The sequence below is a fragment of the Schistocerca nitens genome, chromosome 2 (assembly GCF_023898315.1).
Source record: "Schistocerca nitens isolate TAMUIC-IGC-003100 chromosome 2, iqSchNite1.1, whole genome shotgun sequence".
Lineage (NCBI taxonomy): Eukaryota > Metazoa > Arthropoda > Insecta > Orthoptera > Acrididae > Schistocerca > Schistocerca nitens.
Genome location: NC_064615.1, coordinates 89,852,888 through 89,875,769, shown reverse-complemented (window position 1 = coordinate 89,875,769; position 22,882 = coordinate 89,852,888).

The following is a 22,882-nucleotide window of genomic DNA, read 5'->3' as shown; positions in this document are numbered from 1 at the left end:
GAATTACGCTGCGCTGCAATTTAAGATAACATTTGATATTTTAGAGCTAAACCTGAAATAAAGGTGATTAAATTTTCAGTTAGGCTGAACTTAAGAACTCCATTGTCCTACGGACTTAGCAGACACGCGCTTAGCCGGAGATCTTACCACTTCAGACGCTGGCCGCGGACAGACTGCCGTGGTCCCTTCCTGAGGGTGGCTCACAAATACAAAACGGAACTGGACAGAGGGGCAGCTTCCTATACCAACATGACAAGGGACGGACAGGACAATACTAAGAATAGAAACCTCTCTGCTTTTAGAAAGCGTAGCTACCTGTTCCGACGTTGGTCCTACTGTTCTCTAGCAGACAGGCTTGTCTGCTGCCCTCAAGCATGCAACTAGAAATACATTTGCTCATTCATCCTCTCACACAGAAGCGAAGGGGGATGACAGTATTTTATCATATACAGTATATAAAAGAAAGCGGATGTAGGTTCCGTATGAGACTGTGTGACATGAATTACATATAAACTGTGTTTTAAAGTGTAGTAGTGTGACAGATCGTTCTTGTTTATGTGTAAAAGCAACACGTTCCACTACTCAGTCTCCTCCCAGATAGTCAGAAACGCCACAGTAAATTTAGAAGAGGAATTTATGCCGTAAATGACAACAGATTTAAGAAATTAACATGAAAGGAATCCAGCAGAGACCTTTCACCACTTGTCGGAATCTCATTTAAATATTTGAATAATTCCAGTAAATCTACTATCACAGATCCAATACACTTCTACGAGCTATATCCGTAGACACGTCGTTTGTTGCAATCGCATAATGCCGATATATTCACTTTTACATTTCCGGAATTAGTTATAACATTACACTTAACAATAACTTATAAACTAATGCGGATATCTAAAGTGCGCCAACACATGCGTAATTGTCCATCTTTTCTGTTTCAGATGAGAATATTGGCTCTTTAGTGGTACACACGATTCAATGTTTAGTAATTCTGGGGTAAGCTTTAATTTTGCACTCGACGCAAAAAGCGGCCATGAGAAATTAATAGCCATTGCGCTGCTCAATGGACAGGGTTTCCTGGTCACACGGTCACCTCAGTGACAACACCATCTGTGGTGCATAGAGTGTAACTGGCCGTCGATGTGCTCCTCTGAAGCTGATTTGACCTGTCAACACGAATATGGCCCGATCTTAGCCGCCGCCTGTACGTCCGCTTTTGCTTGTTTGTGACTGAAGAAAGTGTCTCTTCTCTTTATAACAGGTTGTCGTGTTGCAAATATCAACATGACTGTTGGCCGCCATACGAGTCAAAAGCCAGAAGTGATGGTCTGGGCTGCCACTCATATTCTTAGTAAGACCCCTTTGGATGTCACCGGCGGCATTGTTACGGCACAGCGGTACGTCGCCGATATTCTACGACCTGTTCTATTTGCCCCTCATGGCAGGTCATCCGGGGTTTACATTTCAGCAGAAGAATGCTCGCCCGCATACCGCGACAGTTACTAGTCATAATCTTCGTCCTTGCCAAACCATACCTTGGCCAGTAAGATCGCCGAATCTCTCCCCAATTGAGCACGTTGCGAATGTTATGGGCACGGCTGTCCAACAAACTCGGGATTTTTACTATAAAACGCACCAATCGGTCAAACGAAAAGAATTTTTCTCGATATTCATCTACATCTACATCATACTCCGCAAGCCACCTAGTGGTGTGCGTCGGAGGGTACTTTCAGTTCCACTATCTGATCCCTCTAACCCTGTTCCACTCGCGAATAGTGAGTGGGAAAAATGAAACTTCCTGGCAGATTAAAACTGTGTGTCCGACCGAGACTCGAGCTCGGGACCTTTGCCTTTCGCGGGCAAGTGCTCTGCCCGCGAAAGGCAAAGGTCCCGAGTTCGAATCTCGGTCGGGCACACAGTTTTAACCTGCCAGGAAGTTTCATACCAGCGCACACTCCGCTGCAGAGTGAAAATCTCATTCTGGAGTGGGAAGAATGATTGTCGGTAAGCCTCTGTATTGGCTCTAATTTCTCGAATTTTCTCCTCGTGGTCAATGCGCGAGATGTATGTGGGGGAAAATAATATGTTGTCTGACTCCTCCAGAAAAGTGCTGTCCTAAAATTTTTAGTAGTAAACCTCTCCGTGGTGCACAACGTCTCTCTTGTAACGGTTCAAATGGTTCAAATGGCTCTGAGCACTATGCGACTTAACGTCTGAGGTCATCAGTCGCCTAGAACTTAGAACTAGTTAAACCTAACTAACCTAAGGACATCACACACAATCATGCCCGAGGCAGGATTCGAACATGCGACCGTAGCGGTCGCTCGGCTCCAGACTGTAGCACCTAGAACGGCACGACCACTCCGGCCGGCTCTCTTGTAACGTCTGCCAGTGGAGTTTGTTTAGCATCTCCGTTACGGTCTCTAGCAAGCTAAACGATCCAGTGACGAGACAAGCCGCTCTTCGTTGGATATTCTCTATCTCCTGTATCAGTCTTACCTGAAAGGCATCCCAGACAGATGAACAATACTCAAGAATCGGGGGAACAAGCTCCTTGTAAGCCACTTCCTTAAGATTCTTCCGATGATATTGTGTCTTGTGTCTGCCTTTCCCACTATCTGTTTTATATGGTCATTCCGCTTAAGGTCGCTCTGCATATTTACGCCTAGATATTTTACGGCAGACGCTGTCTCCAGCTGTTTGTCATCAATAGTGTAGTTGTACAGTAGTGGATTTCATTTCCTATGTGTGCGCGATATGTTACATTTACTTACGTTCAGGGACAACTGCCATAGTCTGTAACATTCATCAATTACCTGCAAGTCGTTCTGCAAATTCTTAATATCTTCCGGTGTTGCTACTTTGGTGTAAACAACTGCATCATCTGCGAATAACTTTAAAGAGCACCCGACGCTCTCTACTAGATCATTTATGCACAGGATGGTCCATCGATAGTGACCGGGCCAAATATCTCACGGGTCGAAACTTGTCTAGCTTGAAGGGGGAAACCAGATGGCGCTATGATTGGCCCGCTAGATGGCACTGCCATAGGTCAAACGGATATGAACTGCGTTTTTTTTTAAATAGGAACCCCCATTTTTTTACATATTCGTGTAGTACGTAAAGAAGTATGAATGTTGTAGTTGGACCAGTTTTTTCGCTTTGTGATAGATGGTGCTTTAATAATCACAAACGTAACATTCCGCCAGTGCGAACGGTATTTGCTTCGTGATAGATTACCCGTGTTAAAATGGACCGTTTAACAATTGCGGAAAAGGTCGATATCGTGTTGATATATGGCTATTGTGATCAAAATGCCCAACGGGCTTGTGCTATGTATGCTGCTCGGTATCCTGGACGACGTCATCCAAGTGTCCGGACCGCTCACCGGATAGTTACGTTATTTAAGAAAACAGGAAATGTTCAGCCACATGTGAAACGTCAACCACGACCTGCAACAAATGATGATGCCCGAGTAGGTGTTTTAGCCGCTGTCGCGGCTAATCCGCACATCAGTAGCAGACAAATTGTTCGAGAATCGGGAATCTCAAAAACGACGGTGTTGAGAATGGTACAGCAAAACCGATTGCACCCGTATCATATATCTATGCACCAGTAATTGAATGGCGACGACTTTGAACGTCGTGTACAGTTCTGCCACGGGGCTCAAGAGAAATTACGGAACGATGACAGAGTTTTTGCACGCGTTCTATTTAGCGACGAAGCGTCATTCACCAACAGCGGTAACGTAAACCGGCATAATATGCACTATTGGGAAACGGAAAATCCACGATGGCTGCGACAAGTGGATCATCAGCGACCTTGGCGGGTTAACGTATGGTGCGGCATTATGGGAGGAAGGATAATTGGCCCCCATTTTATCTATGGCAATCTAAATGGTGCAATGTATGCTGATTTCCTACGTAATGTTCTACCGATGTTACTACAAGATGTTTCACTGCATGAAAGAATGGCGATGTACTTCCAACATGATGGATGTCTGGCACATAGCTCGCGTGCGGTTGAAGCGGTATTGAACAGCATATTTCATGACAGGTGGATTGGTATTCGAAGCACCATACCATGGCCCGAACGTTCACCGGATCTGACGTCCCCGGATTTCTTTCTGTGGGGAAAGTAGAAGGATATTTGCTATCGTGATCCACCGACAACGCCTGACAACATGCGTAAGCGCATTGTCAATGCATATGCGAACATTACGGAAGGCGAACTACTCGCTGTTCAGATGCATGTTGTTACACGTATTTCCACATTCATTGAGGTTGACGGACATCATTTTGAGCAAATATTGCATTAATGTGGCATTTGTAGGTAATCAAGCTGTAACAGCATGCGTTCTCAGAAATGATAAGTTCACAAAGGTACATGTATCACATTGGAACAACCGAAATAAAATGTTCAAACATATCTACGCGCTGTATTTTAATTTAAAAAAAAAACCTACCTGTTACCAACTGTTCGTCTAAAATTGTGAGCCATATGTTCGTGACTATTACACCGCCATCTATCACAAAGCGAAAAAAGTGGTCCAACTACAACATTCATATTTATTTACGTACTGCACGAATATGTAATAAAAATGGGGGTTCTTACTTAAAAAACACAGCTGATATGCGTTTGACCTATGGCAGCGCCATCTGGCGGGACAACCATAGCGCCATCTGGTTTCCCCCGTTCAATCTAGACAAGTTTGGTTCATTGTATTTTTTTCGTTTGACTCTTATTTCGTGAGAAATTGGGACCGGTCCGTAAGCTCGTATTTTTTACAGTAAACGGCAATGCGGGACGGTGTCAAATGGCTTACTGAAATCAAGGAACACGGCATCAACCTGAGCGTCCTTGTCCACTGGTCTGTGGGTCTCATGGAGGAACAGAGCGAGCTGAGTTTCGCAGGATCTCTGTTTGCGGAATCCATGTTGATTTTTATAGAGGAACTGTTCATTTTCTAAGAACGTCCTAATTCTTGAGCATAAAACGTTTTCCATAATTCTACAATACATTGACATCAGCGATATCGGCCTATGATTGTGTGGATCTGTCTTACGGCCTTTCTTAAATACGAGAATGACCTGCGCTTTTTTCCGGTCGTTAGGTACCTTTCGTTGCTCAAGCGATCTACGATAAATTACTGCTACAAGGGGAGCCAGTTCTTTCACTTAACATTATTCAGGAGGACGTCCAACAACTATGTCAACGAATGACAGGACAAATGACTGCTTGCGTAAGGGCCAGAGGTTGACCAACGCATTATTCACTTGCTCAGTTTGTGAAGTTCTTCCTCTTGAACAAATCATCCAGTTTTTCTGAAATAAGTTTTTCTGTACATGTGCATGACAACTACTCCAGATTTCCCATCCCATTCAGGTAATTCCTACGTGGTGCGTCGTCTTTTTCTTCTTTTCCCTTCTTAGAGTGTATATAAAGTTGGGCAGATCGAAAGAAGCATTAAAGTCTTTTGTTTTTGCAGGCGATCTCATAATAATAGATGGAACGTCAGAGTTGGCAAAGAAAAGACTAGAACTTCCGAAGGAAACGTATGAGAAGGCAGGTCCAGAAAAATCGTTTGAAAAGACAGAATACCTGACCGGCAAAAGCAACTCACCAGAATATTAAAAGCCAAATACGGAAAAATTAAGCAAACAGACAATTCGAAATACCTGAGTCAAAATGCAGCCATAATGAGTGAAAAAGAAGGAACCAGTAATGTAAAAATGAAAGGAGTATATTTTGAAAATGAGAAATCTATTCAATGCTGCTAAAAAATATTGGGTCCAACCTAGAAAAATGACGGCAATTTGGTTTTGATGATCAGTACGGAAATTACTCCTTCTGCCCTAAAATAACGGATGAGTTTAGGAAAAGACGTTTTAAACTCTATGGACATCTCGAGAGAATGAAGGAAGATAGATTAACAAAGAAGATCTGCACATTCTTTTGGAATATGAAAACAGTTAAAGAAAATGGGTGGGGAGGCAAGACAGAAAAGGAATTACGAGAAATTCGGATTAAATAAGACACCTTACTCAACAGAGACCCATTCAGCCACAAAGTCTAGATTTTCAAAGGTTTTGAGAAAGCTAAACCAAACACAAAAACCACTGGTGTCAGATGATCAGGTGAGAGAAAACAGAGCTCACTCTGAGAAAATGTAAAAGTTTTGGAGGAAGATGAAGAAAAGGAGAAATGAAGATGTATCTGGAGGTTGTCTTTAGTTTGTCTGTAACGACATAATAAACAGCCCGCATCTCGTGGTCGTGCGGTAGCGTTCTCGCTTCCCACGCCCGGGTTCCCGGGTTCGATTCCCGGCGGGGTCAGGGATTTTCTCTGCCTCGTGATGGCTGGGTGTTGTGTGCTGTCCTTAGGTTTAAGTAGTTCTAAGTTAGGTTTAAGTAGTTCTAAGTTCTAGGGGACTTATGACCACAGCAGTTGAGTCCCATAGTGCTCAGAGCCATTTGAACCATAATAAACAAATATTTATGGTATTCATTACAATAACCACTGAACATAACAGCACCATGACGGTGAATTATAATAATAATAGATACAGAAAAGATTATTTGTAGTTCCAGAAATGTCATATATATATATATATATATATATATATATATATATATATATATATATATAAAATCACAAACGTATCATTCCGCCAGTGCGAACGGTGTTTGCTTCGTGATAGACTACCCGTGCTAAAATGGACCGTTTACCAATTGCGGAAAAGGTCGATATCGTGTTGATACATGGCTATTGTGATCAAAATGCCCAACGGGCTTGTGCTATGTATGCTGCTCGGTATCCTGGACGACGTCATCCAAGTGTCCGCACTGGCGGAATGATACGTTTGTGATTATATATATATATATATATATATATATATATATATATATATATATATATATATATATATATATATATATATATACTCCTGGAAATGGAAAAAAGAACACATTGACACCGGTGTGTCCTACCCACCATACTTGCTCCGGACACTGCGAGAGGGCTGTACAAGCAATGATCACACGCACGGCACAGCGGACACACCAGGAACCGCGGTGTTGGCCGTCGAATGGCGCTAGCTGCGCAGCATTTGTGCACCGCCGCCGTCAGTGTCAGCCAGTTTGCCATGGCATACGGAGCTCCATCGCAGTCTTTAACACTGGTAGCATGCCGCGACAGCGTGGACGTGAACCGTATGTGCAGTTGACGGACTTTGAGCGAGGGCGTATAGTGGGCATGCGGGAGGCCGGGTGGACGTACCGCCGAATTGCTCAACACGTGGGGCGTGAGGTCTCCACAGTACATCGATGTTGTCGCCAGTGGTCGGCGGAAGGTGCACGTGCCCGTCGACCTGGGACCGGACCGCAGCGACGCACGGATGCACGCCAAGACCGTAGGATCTTACGCAGTGCCATAGGGGACCGCACCGCCACTTCCCAGCAAATTAGGGACACTGTTGCTCCTGGGGTATCGGCGAAGACCATTCGCAACCGTCTCCATGAAGCTGGGCTACGGTCCCGCACACCGTTAGGCCGTCTTCCGCTCACGCCCCAACATCGTGCAGCCCGCCTCCAGTGGTGTCGCGACAGGCGTGAATGGAGGGACGAATGGAGACGTGTCGTCTTCAGCGATGAGAGTCGCTTCTGCCTTGGTGCCAATGATGGTCGTATGCGTGTTTGGCGCCGTGCAGGTGAGCGCCACAATCAGGACTGCATACGACCGAGGCACACAGGGCCAACACCCGGCATCATGGTGTGGGGAGCGATCTCCTACACTGGCCGTACACCACTGGTGATCGTCGAGGGGACACTGAATAGTGCACGGTACATCCAAACCGACATCGAACCCATCGTTCTACCATTCCTAGACCGGCAAGGGAACTTGCTGTTCCAACAGGACCATGCACGTCCGCATGTATCCCGTGCCACCCAACGTGCTCTAGAAGGTGTAAGTCAACTACCCTGGCCAGTAAGATCTCCGGATCTGTCCCCCATTGAGCATGTTTGGGACTGGATGAAGCGTCGTCTCAAGCGGTCTGCACGTCCAGCACGAACGCCGGTCCATCTGAGGCGCCAGGTGGAAATGGCATGGCAAGCCGTTCCACAGGACTACATCCAGCATCTCTACGATCGTCTCCGTGGGAGAATAGCAGCCTGCATTGCTGCGAAAGGTGGATGTACACTGTACTAGTGCCGACATTGTGCATGCTCTGTTGCCTGTGTCTATGTGCCTGTGGTTCTGTCAGTGTGATCATGTGATGTATCTGACCCCAGGAATGTGTCAATAAAGTTTCCCCTTCCTGGGACAATGAATTCACGGTGTTCTTATTTCAATTTCCAGGAGTGTAATTTTTCCCCTTTTTCTACTACCTTGTACTTCACAGATATATTTGTGATGCCATGACTAAAAATGACATATAATTTTTCCCCTTCTGTTACTGCCTTGTACTTCACAGATATATTTGTGATGTAGAATATTTTTCATTTGGTTATATGTAGCGGAACATGAAGTGTGACTATGGTTACTTTGCTGTTTTCTATACGATTTCTTTATCTAAAGACTTATATCTTTTCTGATGATCTTTCAAATAGTTTTACTAAATGTATTGTTTGAAAAGGAATGCAATAGGCAGAAGCGTCGTAAGAACTGTGGAGCGAGAGATGTATCGATAGTTGTTGGGTCGAACAGTGTGTGGTAGGTATTGTGTGTAGTAATGGCGTGCGTTTAACATGTGTAGTACCGGTGTGCGTTTAACTCGATATTAATACCAGACTTTCGTGTGTTAGGCACGTTTTGAAATTTGACTTTATGGTGGACATTCTAAACGGACGTTGTGTTACGGGAACGGTTTTGGTTTTTGCAGAATGATGCTTGTGGCAGCGACAATGCACTCGTGAAGAGACATATTGTCGTCGGTTTAGAAGTGAATTGCATTACATAAACTGTAAATTTAATATTGCTCAATTTTTTTTACAACTAAATGTGGCTTATGCTAAAGCAGTAACCGCCAATGTGGAAACCGTGAACTGCGTTGCTACGAAAGCGACTGTTATCGCGAGAACAGTGTTATCGTGAACCATGAATATTAACAGCAGATGGACTGCCTAACTTCGCAATTGGCCGATGACAGAGGTTTGCTTTCGAAGTTTCCGGAAGTAAAACGTATTCTTCGGGTTTATACAATATTAATTTACTTCATGCAGCTTTTCTCATTACAAATTCACAGTCGTAGTAAATATCCAGGAACGCTTTTCTTACACACTCCACTTGTAAATATTATGATAAAAGCGTTGGTGTTGCTAAGATTTGCTAAAAAATGTGGTTCAGATGGCTCTGAGCACTATGGGACTTAACATCTGAGGTCATCAGTCATCTAGAACTTTGAACTACTTAAACGTAACTAACCTAAGGACATCACACATATCCATGTCCGAGGCACGATTCGAACCTGCGACCGTAGCAGTCGCGCGGTTCCGGACTGAAGCGATTGTCTAAAATATATTTTCAGTGTATGTACCCTACTTACACGTCAGTACATACCTAAAAAGTATATTGTTAATAAAAGTTAAACACATTTTACGAAATTTGTTTTTTTAAGTATTTCTTGTAGTGGGCTCAAGTACTCTGGCCTCCTCTCTTGATATTATGTGTTGTGAAAAATGCGTTGGTACTGCGCCGGTTAATAACTGTAACTTCAGCTGGAAGTAAATTGTGTTAGAAATTGCACAAGTCTGTCCTCAAAGACCCTGTCAGCAGTACATAAACGAACACAAACTGTGTAAGTTGAAACAAAAATGTACTCGAAACTATTCACATCAGTATTCCATATTATTAACGCAGTCAATACAATAAAACTGCGCATGAAAATGAGATTTTCACCACGTTTTGACGGTGCAGTGAATTGTATCAGTTATTGCACTAACATTGATGGCTTTGCAGTTGTGTAATTAAACAAGTTACACACAGTTAGTTAAAAGCAATGAGTTAGTTACTGCTGGGAATTAAAAACCTTTGGTTTTACTGACAACATTTCAGCTAAGTGCTGTTATGTATTTTCATGTCGATGAGCAATGGGAATGGAATAATGAGTTGGAGTAAATTATGTGTGTTCCAGCAAATGAATTTATAACTCGAAATTTACTTTGACTGACAGTAGTGGAGGCAACTGCGGCTCTGACAGAACTCTCTATCACTACAGCGGTTTCAACGAGGCTAGACCCGTCGCATTTTTGTACTAATATTACTTGCTCTTCGTTTATTGTCAATCACAATACAGAACCCTCAGCCTAACATCACATGCATCAAAAATTTTGACGACCATCCTCCTCAGAAGAATTGAAGGGAACGTGGAATGCATGCTCACAGAAGACCAGTTTGGCTTTAGAAGAGGGAGAGGTACGCGATTAGCCATTATGGCCCTAAGGCTCATAATAGAAAAAAGAATGGAAAAAGGAAAGGACACCTACATAGCATTTGTTGACCTCGAAAAGGCCTTTGATAAGGTTGAATGGAAAAAACTATTCCAGATATTGAGGGAAACTGGAGCTAAGTACAAGGACAGGAGAACGATATGGAACATATACAAAGAAGAGGTGGCAATAGTGAGATGTGGGGAACATCAACAACAAACAAAAATTAAACAGGGTGTGAGACAGGGATGTGCACTCTCCCCTGTCCTCTGTAATATGTACATACAGAAAGCAATGGACGAGGTCAGAGAAAAGTTAGGACAAGCTAATGGAATCAGGATCCAGGGAAAAATAGTTGATATGCTGCGTTTTGCGGATGACATTGCTGTCCTAGCGGAAAATGAGGAAGAATTACAAGTAGTGTTGGAGGAAATGGAAAACACTCTTGCTACACGGTACAACATGAAGATTAATAAGTCAAAAACAAAAATCTTAGTTGCAAGCAAACAAAATAATCAAGCAATTACGAATATAAGGCTGAATGGAGAGAAGCTGAAAGAAATACAAGACTTTGTCTACTTGGGAAGCAGAATAACATCAGATGGTCGTAGTAGGAAAGATGTAATAAGTAGAATAAATCAGGCAAAGACTGCATTCTATAAAAGGAAAGGACTCCTCACATCAAATATGATAAGTCTGTCGTTAAGGAAGCGGTTAATAAAGACCTTTGTTGGGAGTGTGCTTCTCTACGGCAGCGAAACCTGGACACTTGGAGAGGACGAAAGAAGAAGGATTGAAGGATTCGAAATGTGGTGTCAGCGAAGGATGTTAAAAATTCCATGGACGGCCAGGATGACAAATGAAGAAGTCCTGCAGAGAGCGGAGGAAGTTCCAGTTCTTTGGAAGACGGTCAAGAAGAGGAGAGATATATGGATGGGACACACTCTGAGACATGAAAGTCTTCTCCACACTATAACGGAAGGCCTTGTGGAGGGCAAAAGGGCAAGAGGCAGACCTAGAAGAAAGTACATAAGCCAGATAATGCAGGACCTAGGATGCGGAAGTTTCACGGCCGACAATCGCACTGAATGGAGAGCTGCTGCAAATCAATCTTAGGATTGGCAAAAAAAATGGTTCAAATGGCTCTGAGCACTATGGGACTCAACTGCTGAGGTAATTAGTCCCCTAGAACTTAGAACTAGTTAAACCTAACTAACCTAAGGACATCACAAACATCCATGCCCGAGGCAGGATTCGAACCTGCGACCGTAGCGGTCCTGCGGTTCCAGACTGCAGCGCCTTTAACCGCACGGCCACTTCGGCCGGCAGGATTGGCAACTTAAGAAGAAGATTACACCACTGATTTTGTACAGTGATTGGATGTAAATACAGATCCAAATGACGACGAAAGCTAACGATGTTTTCGCAAGCTTGTAACCGAGTTTTAACGATGCTACATCTTTCCACTGCTTCTAAAGTCACCCACTATTATGGTGTCCTATGCGTGATTCTTTTGCATATATCTTGCAAATTATTTCTCTGTGTACACGTAGTTTGTTCAACCGTCCGTCGGGCGCACCTGTGCAAAAAACTTCCAGCTTCCCTTTTTCGGATGTCCCCGCTAGTTAAAGATGACGGTTGGCGCCTCTCCCTTCCTGGCTCGGGGAGGTGTCCCCGACCTTCCGCCGCAGCTGTCGCTACGTCGTCACAGAGATCGAAGCTGAGAAAGTGTCCAAGAAAAGGCACATTGCGACCTAAGACTTCATACTTTCTTAATTTTTTCCTACATTCATGTTTATTTTCTAACGGCCTTCTCGCAGTGGTAACGTCGGCTCCCATCAGATTACCGAAGTTGAGCACTGTCTGGCTTGATTAGCACTTGGATGGGTCACCGTCCATGTCTTCCGAGCGCTTTTGGCAAGCGGGTGGCACTCAGCTCTTGTGAAGGCAATTGAGGAGGTACTTAACTGGTAAATGCCGGCTCCATTCGCGAAAATTGACAACAGCCGGGAGAGAGGTGTGCTGATCACATGCCACTCCATATCCAGTGATGCCCATCGGCTCAGGAAGACACGGTGGTCGGTCAGTACCATTGGCTATTCCAAGGCCTGTTCGAACGGGATATTCATCTTTATTGGCTATATTTCACTAGTTTTTAAGGTTATTTTGTCGGATTTATAAAAAACAAGGGCGATTTCGTGAGGTGGGCGTAATTTGCACATTGCGACTGAACTCGGTATAGCGAATCTAATTTGCTTCCTTTGACTTTTGTTCCAGGTTTTTTGATATATGACGAACAGGAAATTCGGCTTGAGTGGAAAATTGGAAATTTGTGGTGAGTTCTATGGTACCAAACGGCTGAGGTCATCGGTCCCTAGGCTTACACACTGCTTATTCTAACTTAAACTAACTTACGCTAAGGACAACACACACACCTATGGCCAATGGAGGAGTCGAACCTCCGACGAGGGAAGACGCGCAAACCATGGCAATGCGCCCAAGAACGCACGGCTACCCCGTGCGGCTCGGCTTGGGTAACGAGAAGGATGTCATAAGATTTTTGACAGCTGTTAATTATGGTCTAGTCATAACAGAGGATGTAGCTGAAATAAGCGATACTGCGTTAGAAAGTGGGATTGAAGAGAAGAGAGATGGTACAGCTACTGAAAAAGAGTGTACTGACGATTCTCACGATGAAGAAGCTAGTGATGCGGAAGAAGATGGTGAACCATTCGCATTAGGGAAGGATAAGAAAACCAAAAGGACCTGCAAGCCACCGAATAGGGGTAAGTGCAGAGGATCTGAAAATGTTATCAGTCACCTCCCAGGGGTGTAGGAGCAACTAGACTAGCCAAAAACCCGATTAAGTGTTGGTATCACTTCTTCACTGACACCGTGTTTGAAATGATAGTGAAATACATCAGTCAATATTTGGAGAGCTTCAAGGGAAATTTTGCTCGAGTTAGAGGCTTTAGGCCAACAAATATGACTGAAGTTGAAGCGTTTATTGGTTTACTGTACCTTGCAGAGACAATTCTGTTCGTGAAATCTTCGATCTATTTTTGGAGAAATATGAAAAGAACTGTCCTGTTGGAGAGATGGTCACCATCAGCTAAATGCTTCCAGTTTTCAGAGAAAGACAGCTTTTCCGCCACTATGTTTACTCAAAACCAATTGAGAATGGCATCAAGCTGTTCGCCTTCGTGGATCCAAAGATGACCTACATTTAGGACTTGGAAATGTATGCTGGCACACATCCTGGAAGCCCTTACAAAGTGAACAACAAACAACCTGACGGCGTCAACTGCTTGGTTCGTTTCTTACTGGGAAGTGGGTGGAATATCGTCAGGACATGTTTATCGACTTTGCGCTTGCAAACGAGGTCCAAAAGCATAACCTCACCTACGTGGGAACAGCAAGAAAATACAAGAGACAGTTTTCCGAAGCATTTGCTATAGTGAAAGGAAAAAAGCAGTATGACGGTATGTTCGGGTTCAAAGATGGGAAAGCTCTGATCTCGTACGTTCCTAGAGAGCAAAAAATGTTATTCTCGTTTCTTCCCTTCTTAATGAAGATGCTACTGCTCCTTCATCTGGACAAGCCAAGAGGCCAGAAATCGTAACATTCTACAATTCCAAAAATTGTAGAGGGGATACTGCAAACCAAATGTGTTCGACTTACGATGTACGCAGAAACAACAAGCGTTGGCCAATGGTAATCTTTCATTCGATGATGAAAGGGACTGATATGAACTCCCTCCTCGTCTACCTTGAACCATTGCGAAGGAGGGTGGGCCTCAAGAAGCTGGCCTATGAGCTTACTCTACCAGAGCTGCAAAGAAGGAGCTAGATGAGAAATGCAATCCCCGTCAGTCTGCAAATCCGCCTGTGGCAGTTTATCCCCACGATGAATTTTGGTAATGATCATAAGGACGAATTACGCATCAAGAGGCGTACGTGCATGTCCTGCACGACTGAAACTGTTTTGAGGAGGCTTACCGTGTCGAGATGTGTGTGTTGCGCCAAGCCAGCCGCTGTGGCCGAGCGGTTCTAGGCGGAACCGCGCTGCTGCTGCGGTCGCAGGTTCGAATCCTGTCTCGGGCATGGATGTGTGTAGTGTCCTTAGTTTGGCTAGGTTTAAGTAGTTCTAAGTCTATGGGACTGATGACCTCAGATGTTAAGTCCCATAGTGCTTAGAGCCATTTGAAAGATTATTATTATTATTATTATTATTATTATTATTTTTTTTTTTTTTTTTTTTTTTTTTGCGCCAAGCCGATCTGCAATAAACGCGCGAACGACATCTGCGATGTGTCCAAACCTGTCATGCTTCCAACTTCTTCTGAGGATCCCAAATCTCGTGCATCCGAGGAGAATTGAGGTCACGCGGCTCGGAGTGACGTACGTAAGTGGTTTTTTGTGTCTTATTGTAAGCTTCAACATTCAGCTCAAATTTTGAAGCAAGTACAGTGGAGGGCTAAAGAAATTGTTGCTTTCAAAATCGTGTATTTTGGGTACTAGAAATGTTTTTCCATCAAGTCTTTTTAAATCCCTTAATGTCAATTCTAATGAACGTAAGCACGAAGGAGCGTCCCCCTGATCCAAAAGGAGGAGTGAAGACAATTTGTAACTGAGTGCTTTTTTGGCACATTGCGGCAGGAAGTTACGAAAAGGTTGTGACTGATGGAGGCTTAAAGACTTTTTATTACTTTCGTTTCCCAAATAACTACGAAGTGTACTTGATTACGTATCTGCGTGGTAGCTTAAGTGACGCTGTACTAAAGCTCTGTGTAGAGAAAGAATGTATAGATTAGAGGCGAGGACCATGTTGAACCTATAGGGCTGCAGGTTATATCTCGTCAGATTCTTGTAACGAAGCGAGCTCACTTACGTCATGTAACGGTAGCGTAAATCAATAGCTTCAAATTGAACGTCTCAAATCACCAACAACAAAACGTGCAAGCAGGAAGAGACGAAAAATTTAGATTTCGCTTCAGCGACCCAAAATAGTAAGTGTTGTCGTGGTCGTCTAGAGTCGTTAGTGGCAGGAAACGGTAACCAATATCAAGTCGGAAAATGTCCCTTTATACAAGAAAAAAGCTAAGCTACAAGACAAACACTTGACTTCTGGAACAGATTTCGTTAAAAAATTTAAAAAATAATAAATATCGTGTCGAAAACAAACCATTTAAGAATACAGAAACTGCGCTTCTCCTGCTGCCATACTTAATTAAGAGATCAAATAACAAGTTTCTCTCCGGCAAGGTTTCTTATTGAACTGTTTTTCCGTTTATTCTCGAGACACCATTTTCGTACATCATACACAGTGTGTATGCTCGACAAACAGTCTCTACTGAAGCAAAGTGCTGTGCAAATCACAAACGGTTTAGGGATAATGGGCATGCAGTGAATGTATCCTTCTTATTCCTTCTTATGCATCTGTCTCTGAAGCATGAAGCATTCACTGTATCCTTGCTTGATAGCCAATAACCCAAATACGAATATCTCGACTACACAGTAATAGATATATTTGTCATATACCGATCACCATATTTAGCTTCTGAGCTTTCTAATACAAGTTACAACTTCCACGTGAGATACGAAGCTATGAACAAGACTGATGACAATAATGTACGCTGTTAAAACAAACTGGCACAAATGTTCCTCACCTGTAACGCGTAATGCATAATTATGCTTTGCAGCAAATACTGCTAGATCGTGAACTGACAAACAGAATTACTCAGAAAAAATCAGCACAGTTTACCAAAAATTACTTTTCAAATTTATGTTGGTTGGAAAAACGTTGGTTCAGAGAAGATGGAAGTATACGAACATAATTTAATATTCGTCACGGTTTGTACCTACAATTTCCAGTTGAGATTGCTTATGGTAATACACAAAGAGCTGTAAATTAATAAAAATTTGATTGTGCTGTTCCGATTACATTTGCATGTCTTCTGTGCTCTTCTTATCTTTTTTTTTTCATCCTTTGTTACTTGATCGCTGCATCAAATAGCCTACCAGTCAACGAATGAGGAAAACATACGGCAGTCTTCAAAAGTTTCACATTATTTAATAAAAAATTTAGTTTTGGTCAGTTATAGTGAAACGATTGTCCTTCTCTTCAGCAGGAGTCCTATGAGTTTCCATCATTCCGCTAGACTTTCAGAAATTGCAGCGCGCTTTCTAGGCCCTGCACGGAGGGAAATATCACGTTATGCGACTTCCGTCAATCACCCACCGCAGACAGCGACAAGCGGAGGCTCTCTCTATACAGAGCGCTGATCTTAGTAGAAGCATCTGGCTGCAGGCAAGTTTTTACCAGAATGCGAGAGGAATGTAGATATGGGTTGTGTCGTACGAGATGCAGTTGAGTATCGACTATAAAGAAATGACGAATAATTCTAAACTGATACCAAACCAGCACTTTAATGTCTTATTTCACAAAATTTAAGCATCTAGTATTCCTGTATGCCTATATTTTAAATATGGCAGTGCATGAAACGGTGTGTTTTTGATCAATATGCGAGTTCGAGGAACAGTATGAATTAATAGAATATTAGTCATTTATCGTGATATCGTAGTGTTGTGAGAGTAGCGCTAACGGAACAGGAAGAATATGTTTCATTTGCTTCATTTCAGTTGCATTTGGAAGAGTAAATTTTTTCCTGCTTGATAACTCTTGTTTGAAATTAACAGCTGCTTAGTTTTGAAATTCGTTTTCCATCTCGTCTGTTTCCAATATATTCTTGGTTATTCATTTGTTAATCTATATTTGAGTGGATCTTTGCAACGTTTAAACATGAACATTGTGAAATTGATTTCAATGCGGTAAGAACAAAGGATACGCCATGTACTTCAACACACATCATGCTCTCAAAATATTATTTTTGTGTGACAGTCTTTTTACGTATGAATTCTTTTAAGAAAAGAAAAATCCACTACCCATTCAGTGATGGTGGTTTTACATATATTTCACTTGTGGAATTTACCATTAAAAGGGCAGGAAGAAGTTGTCTTTGAAACTCATCGAATGCAATTTTCAGTATGGATTTCTTGGTGTTCTGTTAAAGCGTTAGTTATTGTCATACGCACCTCTTAACGATATCTCTACTTGAGGCTCTTGTCTTTATTGAAAAAGTATTCAAATATTTCGCTAACATTTACTTTTCTAGCATCAGATACATGAAGTAATTCTCAGAAGTATATACGAGGTAAAGGTGATCTGTAGAAACACACTTGTAATATGGAAAAGATGCTAATAAATTCCAAACTGAAAATCGATACTGAGAGATCAAGAAACACTTGGATCACGTCGATGTGTCTCGAACCTTCGGTATTTGCTGGCGATATTTTGAGAGAACAGCACTCTGGATAGGACCAGATCAAGTTTTTTTCATCAATTGCTATCTCTCTTGTCGAAGGACAGTATCGTAAAGTATCGTTCCGTGTCTACATCTAAATCTACATTTATACTCCACAAGCCACCCAACGGTGTGTGGTGGAGGGCATTTTACGTGCCTCTGTCATTACCTCCATTTCCTGTTCCAGTCGCGTATGGTTCGCGGGAAGAACAACTATCGGAAAGCCTCCGTGCGCGCTCGAATCTCTCTAATTTTACATTCGTGATCTCCTCGGCAGGTATAAGTAGTCGGAAGCAATATATTCGATACCTCATCCAGAAACGCACCCTCTCGAAACCTGGACAGCAAGCTACACGGCGATGCAGACCGCCTCTCTTGCAGAGTCTGCCACTTGAGTTTGCTAAACATCTCCGTAACGCTATCACGCTTACCAAATAACCCTGTGACGGAACGCCCCGCTCTTCTTTGGATGCTCTGTCAACCCGACCTGGTACGGATCCCACATTGATAGGCAATACTCAATTATAGGTCGAACGAGTGTTCTGTAAGCCACCTCTTTTGTTGATGGACTACATTTTCCAAGGACTCTCCCAATGAATATCAACCTGGCACCCGCCTTACCAACAATTAATTTTATATGATCATTCAACTTCAAATCGTTCCGCACGCATACTCCCAGGTATTTTACGGAAGTAACTGCTACCAGTGCTTCTCCCGCTATGATATAATCATATTGTGAAAAGCAATGGTCCCATAAGGGGTGTCCTAGGGGCTATACCCCACGCAGGTAAGTGACGAAATATTCCGGAATGAATGAATTACCATCACTATAAGATAACACAGTTTGTGATATTTGTATGTTCCTTACTATCGTGTGTACTGAAGCGTGATTCGTTTTCCATCGATAACCAAAGCATCTTTGTACATTTAGGTGTTTTCTGATAAATTAGGAGTTATCTATAGCGATATTCTCGTGTTTCTTTACAAAAACTGAAGAATTATTTGTGGGCGTACATCAGAACTTACCACTAATGGTACTGAAAATTTTTACTGACAAAATAAAACTTCTCACCAAATTTCACTTCAGTGATGAGTTGCGTAAGGCATGAAATTGAAAATTTCGTTACCGATTTACCCCTTGTTATTATCAGTTCATTAAGCACTTCAGATTAAATTTTTTTGGTTTAAAAAATTATACATTTTTTACTATTTTTGTATTTCATTCATATGTCGTATTGATCCTCAAATACACGAAACTCTATTTTTTTGTGTGTGATGGAACCAAACTGGAGGGGGGAGCCAGCACTAAGAGAACATCAATTGGAAAGATAAGAGCCACCACAAGGCGTATATTTCCTTGAATCAAAACTTAGTTCACAAGTCTGGAGTAAAAACCCGAATCGAAAACTGTAGACATAGTACCAACTTACAACAGAATCATTTGTCGATGTTGAATTACACTGAGTGAGTCAATTGACAGCAAAAAGACTTATTGTAGATCCAGCAACAAATAAAGTGCCGTTGAATCGGTAGTCAGAATGTCAATAACTTGGAACACTCCTTCATATGGCACAAAAGCCGTCGAAGGAAGCAAAGTAAGTTGATTTGGCAGGCCAGTACGACATGTTTGTCGTTCAGCACGGTAAATATGATAGGAACAACGATTTCCCCATATCTCCGCTCCTATTGGGTCTAGTAAGTTATAAACTCCATAGTGCTGGTACTCATGTGGCCTGCCGCTTCTGTGATTAAATTGGCTCAAATCTGTCCAGGTGTTTGGGAGGGGATCCCACCCATACAAACACAAACACTGGTTTATGTACATGTAACAGCAGATTATTTCGCCAAAGACAAACTGTTCAACGATTTCAATAACGGTGATTGTTAAGTAAATATAAGGACTAGGCAGAAAGATCAGCTAGAGGAGTGACAAGAAAATTGTGCAGCTTATTTGTAAAGTGGTGTAACATGCAGCGTTTCGTTTTCTGCATTTGAAGGGGAAGAACACTGCACATGTAGAGGCTGAGTTGATGGAGAAGTATGGCAACTGTTTACCGTCAAAAGCATAGTGGGTTATGCTGTCGATTGCAGGGTGGTCGGATAAAACGAATCATGAAGAACAAAGAGCAGACCAACTCTCCTTTTTCGACACGACATTGGTCACAGTCTGCTGTGATCCATGACACCCATACCAAAAGACTGCCAATTCGAGACGTTAGCAGAAATGTTGCAGATGTGTTAGGCCAATCCAAATGAACTGTTTAGCTATTTAATGATACCTGTCCCACTATGCACTTGAGAAAAAGGAGCAGTGCAAGAACAGGAAAGCTGTGGATTCACCTCTTCTGTAAAGGATGACAGTCACGAGACACGGTGGTTCTGAGCGTGTTCTCTTGGGACTGCGGGGTTTGGTGTTGACACATCATGTGAGGGGCAAACTTTCACGTGATAGCTCTGCTGAAACCTCTTGGCGAGGTGTAGGACGCTGCCAGGATGACGTACCTCGGGAAGCTGTCTAAGGAGTTGCCCCACGATGATGCCTATTCACTGTGCATAGGACTCAGTCACACATGCTGCTTCTTTGTCTCACCGACAGTATACTCTAGAATTCCTCCCTTTTCTGCAAACGGAGAAACCATGGGAGGCATATTCAGAATGATGGCGAAGTGATTTTGTAAGTACAATATTTCTTGAAAGTCCAAAATAAGTCCTGCAGTTATTTCCATTAATAGATTCATCGTGCGGAAAAGCTGATGCATTGAACGGTTAATGAAATGATAGTCAAACTGGGCCATACCGGCCATAGTGGGCGTTCCAGTTTTCATCGTGGGTGGTAGGCGGTGGGGTTTTCAAAAAAATTTAATTAGGTTTTCATAAAATTTTGACATAAAGTATTTAGTAAGTGATGGTTATACACTTTAACTTGCTGTAACTCTATTTTATAGTGTTTATAGAGTAAAGTTCAATTCCTACTTTAAAGACCTCCATTACTTTGGAGCTGGTGGGCGGTAAGAAGGATTGACTACTAACAAAGGTAAAATAATAAATGGTAGGTAAAAAAGGTTGACTATCTATGGGCTGCTACACGGAGAACAGCTCTCGGATTAGAATGGGCGAGGATGTAGTCTTCCGCCGCTGCTGATGAATCTGTACATCGAAGAACAGCTACGGGATTAAAACAAAAAATTCAGGAGTGGGATTAAAATTCAGTGTGAAAGACATCTATGATATTCGCTGATGAGATTGCTGTCCTTAGTGAAAGTGCAGAAGGTCTCAAGGACATGGTAAATGGAATGAATAGCCTGGTGGGTAGAAACTGTGGATTTGAGTAAACTGGAGGAAGACGAAAGTAATGAAACGTGGCAGAAATGGGGATAGTTACGTAACATCGAAACTGGAGACCACGATGTGACGAATTGAAGGGAATCTCGTACCTGGCAGACAGAAAAAAAAGGATGAACGAAACTAGGAGATCATAAAAAAACAGACAAGGGGCTAGCACACACGAAGAGGGCACTCTTGACCAAAAGAAATCAACTATTATGAAACATAAGACTTCAGGGGGGGTAGGACGTCAAACGGGCCGACTTGGAGCAGGAGAGGCATCACAGGACATTTTAATTTCCACTGTCTATACTTTTACAAATAAATTCATAAAACTTTGTCTGCATCACCAGGAAGGATTCAGGATTCACACTCATTGTAGTGGAAGATCGAAAACAAAACAAAATAATTTTTTTTACGTGTGAAATTTCATCATTCTTTCACTTACTAATGGCTGCATTTGTTGCTATAGGTACACTTTTCTTCATAAGTTAGAGAGATTCTTCGATGAATTTTGCACAGCATACAAACCATACTTACAGGTGTTTGAAACTCCAGAATTTATTTAATTTATGAAAAAATGAATGAGCTGTTATATTTTTATCTTCGTGTTTAGAAAAAACACAAATTTTCTAGTTATTTACCTCAATTTTTACCACAGTTTTTAATAGATTTCTAAAATTCTAGAGTTTCATACACCTTTGAGTATGGTTTGTATGCTGTGCAAAGTTCATCGAAGAATCTCTCTTACTTATGAAGAAAAGTGTAGCAACAAATGCTGCTATTAGCAAGTGAAAAAAATGATTATATTTCACATGTAAACAAATTTATTTTGTTATATTTTCGAGCTTCCACTGCTGTGAGTGTAAATTCTGAATCCTTCCTGGTCATGCTGACAAAGTTTTATGAATTTATTTGTAAAAGTATAGACAGTGGAAATTAAAATGTCCTGTGATGCCTTTCCTGCTCCAAGTCGGCCCGTTTGACGTCCTATCCCCCTTAATTCGAGAGAGAAATTTCTGAGAATATACATCTGGAACAGTGTATTTTACGGACGTGAATTACGGTCAAGCCGGCCGCGGTGGTCTAGCGGTTCTGGCGCTGCAGTCCGGAACCGCGGGACTGCTACGGTCGCAGGTTCGAATCCTGCCTCGGGCATGGGTGTGTGTGATGTCCTTAGGTTAGTTAGGTTTAAGTAGTTCTAAGTTCTAGGGGACTTATGACCTAAGATGTTGAGTCCCATAGTGCTCAGAGCCATTTGAACCATTTGAATTACGGTCAGTGGGAAAACAAGAAACGAAGAGAATCGAAGCATTTCAGATGTGGCGTTTTGAAAGTGAAAATTAACTGGATCGATAAGGCGACAAGTGACGAGGCTTCACGCAGAATCGTTGAAGAAAGGAACACCCGGAAAACATTCACAAGAGGAAGTGATGGGTTGGTAGGATCTGAGTTACAGCTTTATGGTAATTGAGGAGCTGCAGAGGGTAAAAATTGTATTGGAAAAACATATTGAAATATATCAAACAAATGATTGAGGGCGTTGGGTGATAGTGAAAGTGAAAATCTGGCACAGGACACGGGAGAGCTAATTGTTGGCGAGCCACTTCTAATCAGACAGAAGACAACAAGGAAATTAGGAAACAACTAAAAATTAAGTTTAATAATCGCTGCACGATCGATTATAAGTAATTAAAGCTTTATGACTATCCCTGGTAAAAGAGAAAGCTTCCTCAGATTGGAGGGAAAAAAAAGAAAGAAATAGATA